General features: G+C 42.8%; 1 pseudogene; it reads left to right on the top strand.

The window, feature by feature from the left end:
* Positions 1 to 4,684, top strand: part of LOC112072782 (CYFIP-related Rac1 interactor A-like) — a 31,069-nt pseudogene that overhangs the window by 21,149 nt on the left and 5,236 nt on the right.

Raw genomic sequence — 4,684 nt, 5'->3', positions numbered from 1 at the left:
GGAGCCACCTTCAGTGGGGGTCGTGACTGCAGTATCTAACATGTAATCTAACAATTCCACAACAACTACCTAACACACACAAATCTAAGTAAAGGAATGGACTCAGAATATATACATATAAATATATATATGGATGAGCAATGACCGAGCGGCATAGGCAAGATGCAATAGATGGTATAAAATACAGTACAGATGAGATGAGTAATGCAAGATATGTAAACATATTAAAATGGCATTATTAAAGTGACTAGTGTTCCATTTATTAAAGTGGRCAATTATTTCCAGTCTCTATGTAGGCAGCAGCCTCTCTGTGTTAGTGATGGCTGTTTAATAGGGGTGGCCTGTAGCCTAGTGGTTAGAGCATTGGGCCAGTAACTGAATGGTTACTGGATCGAATCCCTGAATTGACAAGGTAAAGATCTGTTGTTCTGCCCCTGAGGAAGGCAGTTAACCCTCTCTTCCCCGGTAGGCCATCATTGTAAGTAATAATTTGTTCTTAATTTATTAGGGATAGCTCCCGTTTTTTCAATTTTCAACTATAATGCGATTATAAATTAGAATTAAATAACAGTTGGACTGATCCTACAGAGTTCTTAGACTCAACAACCCTGAAGCAATTATCAGTAGACAAAAAAGAAACACAAAAAAATGTATATTAGACACTGGTAACTTAAAGATTGTACCCTTTTTTTTACATTTTCGGGCCTAAAATGACATACCCAAATCTAACTGCCTGTAGCTCAGTCCCTGAAGCAAGGATATGCATATTCTTGGTACCATTTGAAAGGAAACACTTTGAAGTTTGTGGAAATGTGAATTGAATTTGGTAGAATATAACACAAATAGATCTGGTGGAAGATAATATATTAATTAAAAGATAATAAATGTTTTTCTACCACCATCTTTGAAATGCAACAGAAAGGCCCCAAATCTAGCCATCACTCTGGTTGTAATTTGGATGGTGTCCACAAGATGGCAGCAGTGTATGTGCAAAGTTTCAGACGGATAACTCGAAGTATGAGCAAACTACATGACTTTTAGTGTGAAGTCACCCATGTAGATTTAGGCAAAACGTGAAGAAGACATTCACGTTCATTTCTTCAAGAATATCGTCAAATATGTATACTTGGAGTATTAGTAGCCATATTATTAGTTCACCATTTGCAAAACACCCAGTTTTCATAACTTCATAAGCCTCCATATTCTTAGAATTCTTTTTGACAAGGCTTGCTGTCGCACAAGGTTAGCAGTGACACTTTGCGACAGATACGGGGTTTCCCGATACTGCCGTAAAGCCCAGCTCATTGGCTATCTACCTAGCTTGTTTTGACCCTGATTGGTGCTTATTTGTCAAAGTTGCAGTCGACAAGTGAAGACCGGCATCTGGTGCCATGAAGGCGTCGCTCTCTAACCAAATGTCCTATAGGATATACTACACCCCTAATGATACATTCTAGGATCTCTGAGGAATACATACGAACGTGATTTGACTAGTTGAAATAACGTTCAGGGTTAGATTTTCACAGATTCCTTTCTTTGGAAATTGAACGAGTGGGAATACAAAATCGATCGTGCATGTTATATGGACCTTTTTATAGATATGAAAAATGATTTTATATAACAAAAACACACTTCATGTTGTCTCTGGGACCCTTTGGATGATAAATCAGAGCAAGATTTCAGAATGTAAGTACACATTTCACCTTCAGAGGTGAATTTATCAAACCTATCGCAGTGAAAAAAGTGTTTTGTGGTTAGGAGCTCTCCTCAAACAATTGCATGGATTTTCACGCAGTAATAGCTACTGTAAATTGGACAGTGCAGTTATATTAAGAATAATTTAAGCTTTCAGCCGATATAAGACACTTATATGTACCGACATTGGTGTTTCTCTAAAATCTGCGATCGTGACACAAGGAGCTGCATGTTTTACAACTGTCCCATGAACGGGACGCCTATCCCTAAGTTACTTTTTTTTGGTTTAAAAACAGTCTGATGTCCTTGAGATAGAAGTTGTTCCTCAGTCTCTCGGTCCCAGCCTTGATGCACCTGTACTGACCTCGCCTTCTGGATGGTGGCTTGGTTGGTTGTTGTCCTTGATGAMCTTTTTGGCCTTCCCGTGACATCGGGTTCTGTAGGTGTTCTYTAGTTGCCCCCGGTGATACGTTGTGCAGACCGCACCACCCTCTGGAGATTCACATTTCTATATCCCAGTCATGTGAAAGCCAGAGATTAGGGCCTGTCTTCCCCAGGGGCCAGTTCTGGTATTTACTCTGTCTTCTCCAGGGGCCAGTTCTGGTATTTACTCTGTCTTCCCCAGGGGCCAGTTCTGGTATTTACCCTGTCTTCCCCAGGGGCCAGTTCTGGTATTTACTCTGTCTTCCTCCAGGGGCCAGTGCTAATATTTACTCTGTCTCCCCTTACTTTCTGTCTCCCCCCAGGGGCCAGTGCTGGTATTTACTCTGTCTCCCCCCCAGGGGCCAGTGCTGGTATTTACTCTGTCTCCCCTTACTCTCTGTCTCCCCCCCAGGGGCCAGTACTGGTATTTACTCTCTCCCCCTACTCTCTGTCTCCCCCTGCTGTCTCTGTTACAGAATAAGACCTTACCCATTGAAGACACCACAGACTGCCTGAGCACCATGGCCTGTGTGTGRCGCGTCATGCTGGAGACACCGTGAGTAGTTKTCTTTCTCTAGTCCTGTCTTTCTCTAGTCCTGTCTATCTRTAGTCCTGTCTWTCTRTAGTCCTGTCTTTCTCTAGTTCTGTTTTTCTCTAGTTCTGTCTTTCTGTAGTCCTGTCTTTCTGTAGTCCTGTCTTTCTCTAGTCCTGTCTTTCTCGAGTCCTTTCTTTCTCTAGTCCTGTCTTTCTGTAGTCCTGTCTTTCTCTAGTCCTTTCTTTCTCTAGTCCTGTCTTTCTCTAGTCCTTTCTTTCTCTAGTCCTGTCTTTCTGTAGTCCTTTCTTTCTCTAGTCCTTTATTTCTGTAGTCCTGTCTTTCTCTAGTTCTGTCTTTCTCTAGTCCTGTCTTTCTCTAGTCCTGTCTTTTTCTAGTCCGTGTCTTCTTCTCTAGTCCTGTCTCTTCTCTAGTCCTGTCTTTCTCTAGTCCTGTCTTTCTCTAGTTTCTGTCTTTCTTTAGTCCTGCTGTCTTCTCTAGTCTTGTCTATCTCTAGTCCTGTCTTTCTGTAGTCCTGTCTTTCTTCTATTTGTGTCTTTCTCTTGTCCTTTCTTTCTCTAGTCCTGTCTTTCTCTAGTCCTGTCTCTCCAGGTATCTTTCTTTCTCTGTCCTGTCTTTCTCTTGCCTTGTCTTTTCTCTAGTCCGTCTTTTTCAATCCTCTTCCTTATTTTGCTCCATCTCTCACTTTCTTACTATCTCTTCGCTCTCGTTCCATCTCACTACATTTTTCCCTCATTTCTCCATCTTTGTCTCTCTTTCCCTCTAATCCATAGTCTTCTTCAGAAAGGTCACAGACCACAGCCCCTGTGTAATGAGTCTTTAGACAAAACAGCAGGCTGTTATCTTCAGGGTTTTAAATACACAAATCAGAAGTTATTACTATGACCTTCAGTCCAAGTCTACGCTGATTGGTTATGTCCCCACATAGTTCATTTTAATTTTAGACTCTCTTTCCTCTCTCTCTCCTTCCTCATTCTCCTCTCTCTCTCTCTCTCTCTCTCTCTCTCTCTGCTCCTCGCTTCTTCTCCTCTCTCTCTCTCTTCTCTCTCTCTCTCTCTCTTCTCTCTCTCTTTCTTCTTCTCTCGTCTCTCTCTTCCCTCTGCTTCTGTCCTTCTTTTTCTTCATTCTCTCTTCTCTGCTTCCTCTCTCTCTCTCAGCTGTCATCCCTCGCTGTCTTCGCTCTTGATCTCTCTCTTTTACGTTCTAAATGATTCTTCTTCCTCTCATCTTACCAAATTTCCCGACCTACCCCACACCCCCCCATGGTCAGAATCTCGTCCTCAGTATCTTCGTCTTTACGTGTACTTCTGTTCTTGCCACTACTCGCGTTTATCTAGTTATGTTCTATTACCCGGTTAACTCTCTTTTTAATATTTCTCTAAAGCACTTGTCTCAATTTCTCTTTCGCCGCGCTCCTACCTCTAGTTAGACTTAGATCGCATCCTTCCTCCTTCCTCTTGAATCCCCCCACTTTGCTACCTCCACTCTCCCCCCTCATCTACCATAGACTGATATCGTTCTAGCCGCCCAACTTCTCCATTTTTCTTAAATACCCCACCCACCACTGTCCTCAATGCTACATCGTTTTTGTCATTCTTCACGTCTCTAGTATGTAAGTTTCTGTTCTCATATAATCAGTTCTTCCCCTCTCCACTTCCTATTTCCCCCACCACCCCCTGCTTCCTCCGCCCCGATCTCCCTTCTAGCCTACGGTCCATTTGACTTTCTTAGTTTCGAGAACCATCTACCTCACCCCCAACCCCTACACCCGCCCGCACGACCTTCATCCTAGTTCTCCTTAGTACGTCTAGAAGCGTTCTACACTTGCCTTACTCCCCACTCCCGATACCCACCCCCCTATCGGGCCCCCAGTCATTAGTGCATTCACTGTACCCCGCACCTTATCTTGTTCCGCATTCTTGGCTCTGACTGTGTATTACTATGATTTACTGCCTCTCTAGAAATTACCTTCATGGGTATTGATCGTGTGATCGCTCAGTACAAAGCTTACTC

The sequence above is a fragment of the Salvelinus sp. IW2-2015 genome, unplaced genomic scaffold (assembly GCF_002910315.2).
Source record: "Salvelinus sp. IW2-2015 unplaced genomic scaffold, ASM291031v2 Un_scaffold2040, whole genome shotgun sequence".
Taxonomy (NCBI): domain Eukaryota; kingdom Metazoa; phylum Chordata; class Actinopteri; order Salmoniformes; family Salmonidae; genus Salvelinus; species Salvelinus sp. IW2-2015.
This window is presented reverse-complemented; position numbering and strand designations above follow the sequence as displayed.